Below are 15564 nucleotides of genomic sequence, written 5' to 3' on the forward strand. Positions count from 1 at the left end.
CTTTCTTTAGGCACCCTGGCTTCCCGCTGGGCGTAAAGCGTACGTCCTATATAATAGACAGTCAGTCACAGGCCCAGCGCGTGACAGAACAATTATTATTATTATTATTATTATTATTTTATTCTTGTATCCCGCCTCTATCTCCCCGCAGGGACTCAGGGCGGCTTACAAATGCAAAAGAGTATACATACAAAAACATCAAACACCGAAAATGCACAAATGAAAAATTAAAACATATGATTAAAATCAAACCATTAATAAGACAAAGTTAAAATACATCAATAAAAACATAAGGATGGGCTGATCAAAGTGCACTAAGTGAGACTTGTAAACATAGAGGAAGTTAAAGGTGCTATAAGAACATTGGGGAGAACCCAAATGCGAGTTGAACCCTGAGGCTATATAAAGAAATTACCCATGCAGATGCAACCGATCAAGGACAACCATTTGTGCAAGATCCTAACAGCTGGCAAACTGGAGGAAATTTCTGGGAGTTGTAGGCCAAAACACCTGGGGACCCACAGGCTGAGAACCACTGACCATAGATAGTAGTATTTCAGAATTAATAGGCCATTATAATTGTCCTTGAAAATATCTAAATCTGTCTTTCTAGGCTCCTTGAACTAACTGTATTCTAGCCAGAAAAAGATATAGAATGCAACTCTTGGAAGGGAAAACAATTAGCTCGTGAGAAATACCACTTTGCTTTTTTGCGTTTGCCTTTTTATCGCCTTCTCTTTCTAGGTCACTTCTGCAATGCTATCTCCAGCGTTGCCATAAATGAAACGGCTGTGGCCATTTTTTGTGCGCGCCAGAATATGTAGCGAAGAATATCCCATTGTCGGCCATTGATTTATCTATAAACCGGCAACTGTAAAAATGATGAAAAGGCTTCTGGACTAGCTAGCTTTGTGCCGGAGTTTATTATTTAAGCATTAATGACCTGCTCAGAGGTCCTTACTGGTCAGGTAATGACCAGCTAAAGAAGTTAAGAGCCTGAAGCAAAACACCACCATAAAACCTTGCATGTCGGATGGTCCTCGCTTCCTGTGATTCTATTAAGAGAACTGAGCATAAAGGGTAGTAGTGACATATATTTTCGAAAGGCATCCTGCCTCCTTGGCCCTTGTGTTTTATGTTTGGCACAGTGTCAGCAGCCCAGTTCCTGCCACACAAATCATCCCCTTCTTTATAGTAACAATATCCCTGCTGCACAGAAGAGGAATTACTGCTCTGGAAGAATGAGTGGTCATGCTATTATGAACTCTTTCAGTTGGAAAGATGGGAAATAAGTCAGGCATGGGCATGTTTTGGACTTCAACTCCCGCAATTCTTAGCAGCATACTGGCTGCTAGGAATTATGGAAGTTGAAGTCCAAAACACCTGGAGGGCTGAAGTTTGCCCATGCCTGAACAAACTTCTGCCAGAGGATATGTGGCAGGCATTACCTTCAGATTCCGTTCCAAGTGCAAACCAATCCAAGGGGAACAGGAAGTGCTGTTAGAGCAACCATGTGGAAGTACTGATGTTTTGGAATCCAGCAGTCAGGGAGGTGAACTCTCACCTAGTAACTGCAGATGAGATACTATGAGCTCATCCAAGGGAACAGTGGATTTGCATAAACATTCTCGGCTGTCTCTGAGGGGGGAGGGAATCAGGTGCAGAAGAAGTAAGAGACTTTGTGGGAGAGATAGGGACAAGCGGGGGGTGCAGAAGAATGTGTTCATGTTTTGCAGCCCTTAAAGCAGAGAGGTCTGTGAGACGATTTTAGATCTACCAATGTCGCTAAACCTAAGAGGTTTGTTGGCCTTGTTCTCTGTTCAAGCTTGGGTTGAACAGAAGTCATGTCTTTGGCTTCTTTTTCCAAATAATATTCTGGGATTTCTGCTCCTGTTGTGGTCCTGGTTTTAAGCCTTGTATTTTGGATTGATCCCACCTTCATGCTCCAGTTTTAAACCTTATTTTGGGATGTATGTTGCCCGTGATTTATTTTCTGTACCTAGTTTGGTTTGGCTTTTTGTCTATGACTCTTGCTTACAATATTGACTCTTTGTGCATGCTGTGAGCAAGGTGAAACCCTGCTGAGGTGCAACACAGAGTACAAATAACAGCTGCTATTCTCACCTATTACTACTAGTAGTACTATTGTTACATTCATCTCCCCCCTTCTTATCATCACCATACCCTCATCATTGGCTTCACAGTCTCAGGGTATTACTGACTAAACCTTTGGATTGCCAATGTTTCGGATCTCAGATGTTAGTTAAGAATCAGCATGATGGAGTGGGTTGAGTTAGCTCACAGCAAGCAGAAGGTGAAGTGTTGTAGCTGCAAAAGAATTATTGAGCAAAGGAGGCAAAGATGCAGAGTCCAATTCTCAAAGCTTCAAAAGGGTTATTTTAAAAATATAAGAACTACATTTCTTGGGAGAAAATATTGGGTCTAAGCTTCTCTCTCTTACTTTTAAGGGCTGGGCTTTAGCACAGCAAGTTAACCACCAACTTCAATAAATTGAAAGATTGGCAGTTTAAAGCCCGGGTCGGTGTGAGCACCCAAACTTCAGCCCAGCTCACTGCCTACATAGCAGATCGAAAACAGCTGTGAGTAGATAAATAGGTACCGCTTAAGCGGGGAGGCATTTTAATGGCACCATAAGGAAATGCCAGAAAAATGCTGCCAATCAAAGAAAGGAGGAAGTCTGTGAACAGGGCTCTTCAACATGGAGGACGGAGCGACAGCACCCCCACCCTCCTGCCAGTGGCCGGAATCGTGCACAACCTCCAGGACGCCGAAGATGGGAAATACCTATATATACCTCTATCTGTTGCCTGTCCTGTCTGTGTCTATTGGCATTGAATGTTTGCCATATATGTGTTCTGTGATCTGCCCTGAGTTCCCTTCAGGGTGAGAAGGGCGGAATATAAATGCTGCAAATAAATATTACATTTAAATATTACATTTTCTCAATCACACAGAGTAACAAGAGGTCTGAAGGAGAAGTGTGACCATAAGGTCTTAAAACTAAAGGACATGCATCCTAAAGAAATGCCATTCGATGTCATCAGTTAGGATGGAAGGAGAAAGAGAGAACAGGGGAATTCCAGACAGGAAACAATCAGGGCCAGCTAACACCTCCCAACAAAGGATTCCCCCAAGCAGGAAGCAGCCATCCTTTGAAGCTGCAAGGCTATTCAATGCTAACATAGCCATACAGCCCAGAAAACTCACAGCAGCCCAGTGATTCTGGCCATGAAAGCCTTCAACAGCACATTCACACTATTGCTTACTTGCAATTGTTTCCATCATGGAGCAGCACATGTGAAAAAGAAATTAAAACAGCAGCTCAGCAGTCATAACTCACAGGCAAGGGAAGGGAAGGCGGCCGTATATTGTGCCATAAAAGGCCAGACAAGGCTCGGAACAAGAGTCCCTGGACCGTCGCAACCCGGGCCGAGAGAGGCAGAGGAGGCACCAGGGCCCTCTCAACAGCCTCCCAGCCCGACAGCCCCACAACAACATGGATTCGGGCCCTGATTTATGGCACCATTTGGCCTTGGAAAAAACCACCGGCCAAGACTCCCTCGCAGAGAAAAAGTAAAACAGTGCCTTGCTTTGAAAACTCTTTTTCAAGAGGGAAGAGTAAAGGATACAAATTGGTAGGGAAATCGAGGCAGATCCTTCAATTTGTACGTCATATGCCCCATAAATCAAGTAGGATCATGCATCTGTATGGAATTACTTACCATTTGTTTGTGGTTTCCATTTGCCACTTACAGAAATGGGCGACTATACAAATGGGTTTTTCCGCCCAAGGTCCGAAAAACTAAAACATTTTCAACCCTTGGGTGGCGAAGTGCCAGGCCCTGCGAGCCAGGCCTACAAACCATCGAGCGCTTGATGCTCATAGTCGCGGCTGGCAGGGCGAGTGCCGAGGCTTGGCTTGGAGGGCCTACAATTGAGCGCCCGGCGCTTGGCTGAAGGCCCTGAAAGCCAGGCCCTACAGCCAAGCAACAAAAATCAGACAACCAAATGGCTACTGTTTCTTTTCTTCATTTGTTTCACTTTTTCTTTTGTTCTCTTGGGGTTGTACCGTTCCGTGCAAACCAAATGGACAAAACAGTACAAAACCACAAAAGAAACAGATGAAACAGGATTCGAGCCCAACCCTAAAATCAAGTCAATCAAAGTATGTCTACTGCCTACAAATAGTCGCACTGGGCTATACTAGTGATTGTCAACGGGATGGTGAACCGACTCTGTGTTTTCCTTTAAACCCACGTTATTGAACCACGTCCCCAAAACAAGCTTGGTGACTTGGATGCTTCTTGAAGAAGAACTACTCATTCTGATGAAAACCCAAAGCAGACTCGCGGCCCTACCGATATGACAGACAACGGCCACCACTAAATTCCCAAATAGGGCAACCTTTTATTTAAAAGAAGGAGAAAATGTGTTGCAGCCAAATGCTTAAGTATGGTTTGCTTAAAAGGGAAGTGTGGTCCGACAGCAAGGACTGAACCAAATCCGAACTGTCTCCATCTAGCAAACTCTTTTGTGGAATTAGTAGCATCTGGACAGAGATGTGAAACTGTGGACTGAGATCACGCCCAGCCCTCGAGCTTTCGGCCTTTCCAAGAGCGTCTCTCTAGCCTCCCACCCAGACACCTACACGTAGGAGGGCCGTCAGCCACGGAGGCCGTGTCTAGATTGTGCTGGAAAAGCACCCGGTTAGAAAAAACAAGTATCTCATGTAAAATCAGAAGATTCCATTCAACTTTTGGATGCAACACATTTTAACTCAAGCTTTAGAGGACGCAACCACACATCAAAGCATGATTATGAATTATTCAAAGGGGTGCAAAAAGAAAAACCAAATGAGGTAGTGAGAGGGGGATAAAAACGGTTCAGGACCTGCCTATCTCCGTGACCGCCTCCTCTGCTATGAACCAACGCGAACCCTAAGATCATCCGGGGAGGCGCTCCTCTCGCTCCCGCCTTCGTCCCAAATGTGGCTGGTGGGGACAAGGGAGGGAAAGGGCCTTCCTTCTCGGCAGTGGCCCCATCCCGGCTCTGGAACTCTCTCCCTAAGGAGGCCAGGCTAGCTCCTTCCCTGCCCATTTCCCCCCGGGAATTGAAAACATGGTTGTTCCAGAGCACGTCTGAATGAATAGAGCTGTCATTAGAATACTTCTCTCTGTTTTAAAAGCGTATGGCACTTTATCACTGTTACTCATTTCCATGATACAGCACTTTATGAAACCTGTCCCCGCTGGTTTGCTTTTAATTACTCTGATTTTATCTGCTTGGGTTTTAATGTATTGTCCATTATTCTATTTTGTGTATCGTTGAAATGTTTTAAGTTTTTTGTCAAATATGTTGTGTTGTAGTTTCGGGCTTGTCCCTGTTGTGAGCTGCCCCGAGTCCCTTCGGGGAGATGGGGTGGGATATAAAAATAATGTTTATTATTATGATTATAAAAAGGGAAGGGAAGGGAACCATCCCTTCCTCGGCATTCATTTCCCGAGTTCTTCGTTGGGCAGAGAGAGGATCCGGGGCACACAGCTCAAGGGCTGCCCCAGTCTGCACGAGGCACGGATCAACCATTTGGAAAGCTGTTGTGCTGCAATGAAGCTATTCCACTTTGGAAAAGCGCCACAGTAATTTCTTTCCTAATACAAAAGTGTCACGCAGCTCTTGATTCAAACCAGCTTTTATTTATTTCCCTTTGGAGGAAGCCCCGCTGTAGATTTCAAAATCGGTTAAGGAATAATTAAAAATTGATTTGGGAATGAGTAATCCTGCCCTTTTTCACACTTCTCGTGCGGCTCGTTGAAGGTAATGAAGAGACTGCCAGGCACAATCTCAAATCTGTGCTTTGTGAGTCAACGGCATTTCCCTGTGATGTGAAGCCCAGGTAGGGAACGACCAAGCCCACTGTTCTGGAAATGCAGAGAAGTACAAAGATGGACATTCGATAGCAATACTGTTGGCCCGGCATATTCACAGAGTCCGCTCCCATGGATTCAACTATCCACAGCGTGAAGTATATTTTAAAACTTCAAAAAAGCAGCCCTTGATTTTGCCATTTTATATTAGGAACAGCATTTTACTATGCCATTATATATCATGGATGACTGCATTTTTCTCTCTCATATATATGAGAGATAAGTATTTTTTAAATTTATATACTGTAATTTTATACTGTACTAGCTTTGCCCGACCACGCGTTGCTGTGGCTTATGGGAATCCTTTGTTGGCCAGGTAGAATAGCAGTGAATAGCCTTGCAGTCTCAAAGCCTGGCCGTTTTCTGGAGTAGCTGGAGCTTTTTGTTGTATGAACGTAGAGGCATGGATGAGGGGTTGTTCTGCCAAGTTTAGTGTTTCTGAGATGTGTAGTTTTGTTGTTTTGTCCTAGGCCGAAATTTCATTACCCTTTTATATATATAGATTTAATACTTTTTAACTGATTTCATGTATTGTTGATTGATTTTGTATAGGCATCTAATTGTGCCAATGTTGTAAGCCGCCCTGAGTCCCTTCGGGTGAGAAGGGTGGGATATAAATATTGGAAATAAATAAAATAAATATAAATACACACACACACATATATATATGGAGCCCCCAGTGATACAGTGGGTCAAACTGCTGAGTTGCAGAACTTGCTGACCAAAAGGTCCACAGTTCAAATTTGAGAAGCAGTGAGCTCCTATTGTTAGCCCCAGCTTCTGCCAAGCTAACAGTTTGAAAACATGCAAATGGGAGTAGATTAATAGGTACCGCTCTGGCAGGAAGGTAATTGCTCTCCATGCAGTCATACTGGCCACATGACCTTGGAGACGTCTATGGACAACGCCGGCTCTTCGACTTAGAAATGGAGATGAGCACCAACCCCCAGAGTCGGACACGACTAGGCTTACTGTCAGGGGAAAACCTCTACTTACTCATATATATATATATATATATATATATATATATATATATATATATATACTCACAAACATAGTTGTGAATGATGAACCATTATGAACTTTCTCACAATTTAGAAACTTTTTTTTCCACCAAAAACAAGACACGTTTTGGAAAAAGCTTTGGTTTTTTGGGGGGTTTTTTTGTGTGCAAACATATTTTGCACAAAATCCATTTTTCTGCACAAAACCTCTATTTTAAAGCAAAAAAAAGTCTTCTTTTTTAAAAGGGTTCATTTCTTTTAAAAGGTTAATCACTCTGAGAACTAAATGTCTGAATCCTTGTTGTTAGAGCGGCCTGAAGGGCCCAAGGATGGGTTTGAGGCGGAAACCGAAAGTCAACGCAAACAAAGGCGGAAGCAAACACTCTCGGCCACGCACCAAGAAGTCTTATCTGACTGTTGACTCAAATGCATCTCATCAACACCTTTGTAAAGTTTCTCAACCTGATGTTTTTATTTTGAATGAGCTCAGCTGGTTGCCAGCTGTTTTCGCCCTGCTGAGAAACCCCAGTGATTCTGCCTCCCACACTTTTAAGGCCACGATTGACCTCAGTAGTTACCAGGTCACGTTGCTGGGCATGAGATGATCCATCAGGGCCAGCATACCTCAGTCGACATAACCTGGGAGCCGAGGAAGGTCACTGGGAACCAGAAAGCAGGGTGGTTTTTGTGGCTGCGTGGCAACTGTGGGATTTCTCCCCAAATCCACCGGATGATGCCAAGGGGAGGCGCAGGAGGATACATGCGCTTTTCCAGCACCGATGAGACAAGCAACGCCGAGGTTTCCTGACCTAAGGAACAAACTCAGCACGGGAGGCAATACATCAAACTGACAGTATCACCGTGGAAGAGCGAACGAGAGGGAGGAATGGAAGCAAGGCTCCGAGTGTCAGCGCGGCAGTCACCCACGGCGTTGGTCTGGAGCTCTTGATTGATGACCCACCCAGAATCAGCACAGACATCCACAAGGATAAATTCAAGGGCTGGAATTTGGTTGCAGACTCAGGCTGGGGTAGGGATGGGGGGGGGGGGCTTGCACAGCTAGTTAGCGGGAGAGTTTAAACCAGTGTTTAAAGATGTCTAATAGAATCACAGCACTGGAAGGGGGTCCATGGGCCATTTTTTTGTGTCAGGAGAGACTTGAGAAACTGCATCTGGTGAGAGAGAATTGGCTGTCTGCAAGGACGTTACCTAGGGGACGCTGCCTGGATGTTTTGATGTTTTCACCATCCTTGTGGGAGGCTTCTCTCACGTCCCCACATGGGGAGCTGGAGCTGACAAAGGGAGCTCATCCATGCTCTCCCCAGATTGGATTCAAACTGGCAACCTTCATGTCAGCAACCCAACCTTCAACCCAACCTGCTGGCACAAGGGTTGAACCCACTGCACCACCGAGGGCTCCTTGAGGGTTGAACCCACTGCACCACCGAGGGCTCCTTGAGGGTTGAACCCACTGCACCACCGAGGGCTCCTTGAGGGTTGAACCCACTGCACCACCGAGGGCTCCTTGAGGGTTGAACCCACTGCACCACCGAGGGCTCCTTGAGGGTTGAACCCACTGCACCACCGAGGGCTCCTTGAGGGTTGAACCCACTGCACCACCGAGGGCTCCTTGAGGGTTGAACCCACTGCACCACCGAGGGCTCCTTGAGGGTTGAACCCACTGCACCACCGAGGGCTCCTTGAGGAGCCACTGGGTCCAGCCAATGCAGGAAATCCACTCAGCACATTTACAGCAGCCTCTTTCTGGAGGCATCCAAAGAAAGAAACGGGTTCCACTGGCAACAGCTGCCGCCATCCAAAGTTCCTTCTAACATCCAATCACTGCTTAGCCTCCTGTACCCTAAAACCGCGAGACCTCCTTTCTGTGCCCGGCTGCTCCACGATGGGACACCCACTGTTCACAACACGGGCCGTGATGCTAAGATCACTCTTGCGCAAGGAATTGGTGGTTGTTGGGCCAGGTGCTGCAATTGCACCTAGATGTGAAAGGGATTGCTCTGAAATCTGTAGGTCTTAGTCTGTTTATACATTAAAGTCCAATATAGCAGTATTTCCAATAAATCAATATAAACTATTTGTGTCCATTAAGGACAGCTGCTTCTTTCTCTCCTGAAAACTGGTCACAGACTGTTGCTGATACACAAACCCCAACTGTTTTTCAGTTAGCCTGCTGCTCTTTCCCTCGTCTTCCAATCTGATTAATATTTGTTGCTCGGTTAACCAGTCACGTTCTGTTGTCACTGATGCTCCATTGGTCAGTTGCCGGTGCTTCAGCCTTTGCACAGAGTAATCTGAAGGAGCATCCGCATGACGGCCGCGTTTGCACCGGCTCCAGGTCAGACACGTGGGCGGCGGGGTATATTCCTGCCAATGCATTAGGCTGGTATTCGCATTCACTGGGAGGAATGTACATTCAAAGAACCGGCTTTGGAACGCCAGGCCTGAATTGTAATTCAGTTTATCCATGACACCAATTTCTGTCCTCAGCGTTTTATGTTTTATGGAATGAAACAGCATATTATTTGCTGTAATGTAGTTTATTTAACCTTAACCTGACACCGTCCAACAGCGGAGGCAGATACGTTCAAAATGTTAATAATACAACAAGCCACACTGATTAAAATTTCAATTGTGTTTCCCCTCATCTCCTTTAGAAAGTTAATGAATTAATGAATCTTTAAAGGACAGTCGGGGAGGCCTTCGGAAAAAGATGCCTTTTTGAGTAAGGAGAGAAAGTGGCAGATTACAACTTAATGGCTCCAGAATAATGGTAATTTCCCTATTTTTCTCCTCTCGCCTTCACTCAGCTAATGGCTTCATTAGCTACACTCCCCATCGAATAATGAAAGACCATGTCACATCCATCTTAGTCACATCACAATAAAACCAGTTAAATACAATTCAGCTACCTGCCTGCTGCTCAGGGATGTTAGAAGGCAGAATTAGCAAAGCAATCAATAGGGATTGGAGTCTAGTCTTCCTCCTCCCACATCCCCAAATACAAACAAATACTGAGCGGCAAGCGTACACATAAAGTCGGTCAGTTCTTAGAGATGCTTCCACAGCAATGAAATAATAATCTATAGGTGCATAGGTCTCAGGATATGTACCAGATTGCCCTGCGTTGTATACAGGTTGAGCATTACTTATCCAAAATACTCCAAAATCCTCTGGTAAATGCGCAAGAGCTCTCGCATTTTGGGCCCTGTCCAGATGGGCCCTCTTTTGCCAACCCAAACAACTTGCATAGCACTTGTCTTTACTTTCTTTGTGAACTTGAGGAATTCCAAAGATGGCTTTGGCTTCAAAGCTGCCCCCGTCTCTCTCTGCTTTCCCTAAGTCCAACTTCAACCAAGAAAACCACCCCTAAAATGGGGCATCAAGAGGCATGAAGCTCAAGAACGTACACAGAGCACTACGACCTTTTTGTTTTATTCTGAGCTACACAAATGTTAATGCAGCTGACGTTTTACATAGTCACCAATCAAGGAATCAGTCTTTATCTGAGCACGCTACACTATAGCGTGAGGCGGTGGGGAGAGAAAAGAGACGGCCGCCTGAAGGCAATCTCTTCATCCAGATACTTTCATGGATCCTGCCATGTTGGGTGTCTCTTAAGTGATGGCCCGCTCCTTCTCTTTCCTGAAGACGGGGCAAAGAGAAAGACAGAATGAAATGGAAGGCAGCTTCCTTACAATGCCAAGACAACCTGGAGCACATTGGAGTAATAATGGCCACAAGCAGGATGGGAAGGGGGGGTGACTTGTCAGTTGCGGAGAAATGGCTCTTTTTGGAGTCCCATCCTCGGCTATGAGATCTAAGACCTCCTGTGGCAACTACGGCAGAAGCTCCTCCCTGCCGGTCTTACGGCTGGATGCCTCATTCCCACCCGAAGACAGACTTTGCAAATAGGGCTCTGCCGGGGAGGCAGCGGCAGGACTTTGGCAGCTGGAGGAGAAAGACACAGTTCACTTTGCCTTTGCAATGGCAAGGGCCTCCATGATCTCCTTATGATTGGTCTCATTCATGGCTGAGAAGTAGGTGGAGGCCCCAAGGCGGGAAAGAAAAGCAACGAAGTCTGAATTTGACAGGGAAGATGTGAGGCACCAATTTGATGTCAGTGTGGTCTATAGTCCTCTCCACATTCATAGAATCACAGAATCATAGAATAATAGAGTTGGAAGAGACCTCATGGGCCATCCAGTCCAACCCCCTGCCAAGAGTCCTATGACTCTTTCTTTGGGGAAAGAGTCACAGGACTCCCGTGAAAAAGAAAAATTGTGCATAAAGAAGTTGCTAGTTTTTTAACCTGGGAAAACACCTCTCTAGGAATTTCTAGGTCTTCCACATGACTCTAAAGTCAACTTCTGAAGGACGTAGAGCAGCAGTTCTCAACCTGGGGTCCCCAGATGTTTTTGGCCTTCAACTCCCAGAAATCCTATCAGCTGGTAAACTGACTGGGATTTCTGGGAGTTGTAGGCCAAAATCATCTGGGGGCCCCAGGTTGAGAACCACTGAGGTACTGATTCCTAGAGAGGTGTTCTCCATTGAAATCTCTAGCTTGCAGGAAATTGATGTTAGAATCACACCGGAGGATCCAGAGTTCTCTTTCTGCCAGTGAACAGTTAATAATAATAATGACAACAACAACAACAACTTTATTCTTGTATCCTGTCCTATCTCTCCGAAGGGTCTCGGGGCAGCTTACATGGGGTACATTGAAAACATATCTCTATATATATAAGAGTAATGAAATTTCGGCCTAGGACAAAACAACAAAACTACACATCCCAGAAACACTAAACTTGGCAGCACAACCCCTTATCCGTGCCTCTACGTTCATACAACAAAAAGAAAATTAAAATAAAGTCCTAATTAGAGGGAGAGGAATAATTGTTTTTATCCAATTGCTGCCAGTTAGAAGGCTAAGCTCCGCCCACTTGGTCTCCTAGCAACCCACTCAGCCCAGGGGACAGGCAGAGTTAGGCCTCACGTAAGCCTCTTCCACATTGCCTATAAGATACAGATTATCGGATTTTAACTGGATTATATGGCAGTGTAGACTCAAGGCCCTTCCACATAGCTATATAACCCATTTATAATGGACTTAATGTCAGGGGAAAACCTTTACCCTTTACCTTAACTACCACCAATTCCTCAATACTTTATTTCCCATACCACCATACTTCGCCACAGCAACGCGTGGCCGGGCACAGCTAGTAACCATATAAAATCAATAAAACAATTGCAGCCATGCACTCCCTGTGGTTTGACAATCACCAGAAGAGGGAATTTTTAGAGTTTTGTCCCAAGGATTTGAAGCCTTTGGCCGCCTTGGTGCTTTGTTTGTCTGGCAATTGTGACACAGTTTGGGCTCATCCCTCCTCTTTGCCCCCTCCCCCCCCCCCCCCCCCACTTTCTCTAGTCCCTGTTCCCCAAATGGAAGTTTTGTTCTTTGGGAGAAGATAGGTTTCTTCCTTCCAGGGAAGATCTTCCTTGGCTGCAATTACACACCAGCTAGATTTGTGTCAAATGGGTTCCCCTCGGAATTGCCCCCCTCGGCATTCGGGAGCAACCCAAGGCTTAAATTCTACTTTTCCTATTAAAGTTTGGTGTTTAATTAAAATTGCCTGTAATTAAAATGCAAATATTCCAGGACTTCAACAATAAATTGTTTACACTAGACTGAGAACGAGTTCTCAAAGGCTCTGGGCGGGAGGGAAATACTCCCCTTGCCACCCGCCCGAACATTCAGGCTTCCTTCTCTCTTCGGTGGAAGCAGGCGGGAGGCTCTCTCCTCTCTGCAGACCGGCCTAATCTCTGCTACACTAATGAAACCTGCCCCAGCCTGGATCAAAGATTCATGCACAGAATGCAAACCAATTCCCCACGTTAGCTGCCATAGAGCAAATAATTAGATGTACTTCTACCGACTATATATATATACTAGCTATGCCCGGCCACGCGTTGCTGTGGCATTGTCTGGTGGTGTTGGTAAGAACTTGTTGAGGTAGTGGTGGTATTGAATGTCTGTTGTATGGTTGTCTTTATGTTTAGTATGCATTTGGTTGCTTGTGTACTGTGAAAGTGGTGAGGGTAGAGGGGGTCAATACTGTGTAGTATTGTATAGTATTTATACATTGTCCATGTGTTGGGAATGCTTGGATTGTGTCCTGCTGCATAGTACAAAGGGTTGGGCTGGATGGCCCTTAGGGGTCTCTCCAAACTCTTGTGCCTGTCCCCTGGGCTGAGTGCATTGCTAGGAGACCAAGTGGGCGGAGCTTAGCCCTCTAACTGGCAGCAATTGGATAAAAACAATTATTCCTCTCCCTCTAATTAGGACTTTCTTTTTCTTTTCTTTTTGTTGTATCAACCTAGAGCCATGGATGATGGGTTGTGTTGTCAAATTTCGAGGTTGGGGGGCCTGTAGTTTTGTTGTTTTGTGGGTCACCGTGATGCCATCACTCTTTTTTATATAGATAGATATATATACACCCAACAGAGATAGATCTATACAATCAAAGCACTATTTTTTTCACTTGAAAAAAACATCACTATAGACATCCCTTGGTCCTCCAGCACATTTCCATTGGAAGCCGACCACAGAATCATGCTGGAGAAAGTTGACCATAGAGTCACACTGGACTACCTATGGAGAACATTTTAATCAAATCCATGAATAATCAAATCTGCAAAAGTCAAACTGATTTTGTGTGTATAGGTAGACAGACAGATAGATGGGACTCTCAGTTAACTGAAATTCAAGCAACCAGAACTCTCAAGCAACTGTCAAAATAATAATAATATTTATTTATTTATTTATTTATTTCTGGTGTTTCTACCCCGCCCTTCTCCCCTGGGGGACTCAGGGCGGCTTACAAATTGGCAACACAGTGCCATCACATCAACAATACAATAGGCATTAAAAACTAAAAACATTTAAAACATCATAAAAACCAATATACAATAATAAACATTACCATGCACCGAGGTAATGTCCTTTCATTCACTAGACCTTGTTAATCCAGAGTCTTAAAAACCGACCGTGCCAAGCTCGAAGGTTTATTCATTGAACGCTTGAGCACATAGCCATGTCTTTAGTTTTTTTCTGAACCCTAGAAGGGAAGGAGCCTGCCGGATGTCACTGGGGAGGGAGTTCCACAGCCGAGGAGCCACCACCGAGAAGGCCCTGTCTCTCGTCCCCACCAGCCGTGCTTGTGAGGCAGGTGGGATCGAGAGCAGGGCCTCCCTGGATGATCTTAAGGTTCTCGTGGGCTCATAGGAGGAGATACGTTCGGATAGGTAAATTGGACCGGAGCCGTTTAGGGCTTTGTAGGTCAAAACCAGCACTTTGAATTGGGCTCGGTAGCATATCGGCAGCCAATGGAGCTGGCTTAACAGGGGGGTAGTACGCTCCCTGTAGGCTGCTCACGTTATTAATCTGGCTGCTGCCCGTTGTACTAGCTGGAGCTTCCGGGCCGTCTTCAAAGGCAGCCCCACGTAGAGCACGTTGCAGTAATCCAAATGAGCTGTAACCACAGCATGGACCACCGTGGCCAAGTCAGAGCTCCCAAGATATGGGCGCAGCTGTCGCACAAGTTTTAGCTGTGCGAAGGCTCCCCTAGCCACCGCCGAGACCTGGGGTTCCAGTCTCAACGATGAGTCCAGGAGAACCCCCAGACTGCGAACCTGCGTCTTCAGGGGGAGTGCGACCCCGTCCAGCACAGGCTGTAACCCTATTCCCTGTTCGGCCCTTCGACTGACCAGGAGGACCTCTGTCTTGTCTGGATTCAATTTCAATTTGTTGGCCCTCATCCAGTCCGACACAGCGGCCAGACACCGGTTCAGGACCTGGACAGCCTCCTTAGTGACAGGTGGGAAGGAGTGACAGAGCTGGACATCATCTGCGTACAGATGACACCACACCCCGAAACTCCGGATGATCTCTCCCAGCGGCTTCATGTAGATGTTAAACAACATGGGGGACAGTATTGAACCCTGCGGGACCCCACAAGACAATGGTTGTGGGGCCGAGCATGGTGTGTGTGGAAATTTGTACTAATTTCCATGGGTTAACCAAACAGCCCATGGGTTAATTGGTGATGCAACTTGCACATCGACGATGGCTTGAACTGGCCACCAGCCCCACTCAGAGCCAGACTGTTCTGGCAACTATTCAACCACGCACTCAATCAAGACGCCTACTAATACAACTGAGTTGGCATGTGCTGGGCGAGGCCAACCCATAACTCCCAAGCTGTTACCCTGTTTAGCTGGAAATTACATCTTGCTCAGACAAATGGCACACACCTTATCAGCCTCTCCACAATAAGCTCACTTATGAAGAGAGATGGCAAGCCGGGTGTCACCGAGGAGCTTGGCCGTTTGCTGAGCCGGCATGGTCGCCAGAGGGGACCCCACCCCGATCCTTCTTCCCCGTCTCCTCCGCTTTAGCCGGATCATTGGGTGAGACAAGGAGCAGACTTCCAGAGATGCCTCCTTCCTTCCACCCGTCACGCTGAGGACTTTATGTGTCACGCACTGATTCAGGTTGCGTTGTCGTTCAGCCTCTGCTCAAGCCGTTTTCTTTGTGT

The 15564-nt window shown here is 46.0% G+C and overlaps 1 protein-coding gene across 4 annotated transcripts in view; it reads right to left on the reverse strand.

The window, feature by feature from the left end:
• Positions 1-15564, reverse strand: part of aff2 (ALF transcription elongation factor 2) — a 331356-nt gene that overhangs the window by 302160 nt on the left and 13632 nt on the right. The window lies entirely within an intron of this gene.

Source organism: Anolis carolinensis, unplaced genomic scaffold, assembly GCF_035594765.1.
Source record: "Anolis carolinensis isolate JA03-04 unplaced genomic scaffold, rAnoCar3.1.pri scaffold_12, whole genome shotgun sequence".
In the NCBI taxonomy this organism is placed as follows: Eukaryota; Metazoa; Chordata; class Lepidosauria; order Squamata; family Dactyloidae; genus Anolis; species Anolis carolinensis.